Genomic DNA, 417 nt, shown 5'->3' with positions numbered 1-417 from the left:
AGCCAAGTGTGATGGTGCATGCGTGTAGTTCCAACTTCTTAGAAGGCTGAGGTGAAAGGACCACCTGAGCCCAGCAGGTTGAGTCTATGGTAGCTATAAGTGTGCTGCTCTCCAACCTGGGCAACAGAGTGAGATTCTGACTTCAAAAAAGAAAAAAGAAGAAAAGGAAAGAAGGAAGAAGGAAGGAGAGAGAGAGAGGGGGAGAGAGAGAGAGAGAGAGAGAGAGACCTGGCTTTGTCTTGATTCAACCATAGTGCCTTACTGCCACCTACTGGCCACTGTCAGTGTCGCATCCATCCAAGTGGAAGCCACATAGGATTTGCTCTCTGTCTGGGTCTTAGGATACCTGGTTGAAAGAGCAGGACAAGAGTACTTTGACAAATCAGGAAATGGCGGGGGGGGGGGGGGCAGGGGGCC

This window comes from Carlito syrichta, unplaced genomic scaffold (genome assembly GCF_000164805.1).
Source record: "Carlito syrichta isolate Samal-C Ts95f unplaced genomic scaffold, Tarsius_syrichta-2.0.1 Scaffold309100, whole genome shotgun sequence".
NCBI classification, from domain to species: domain Eukaryota; kingdom Metazoa; phylum Chordata; class Mammalia; order Primates; family Tarsiidae; genus Carlito; species Carlito syrichta.
This window is presented reverse-complemented; position numbering follows the sequence as displayed.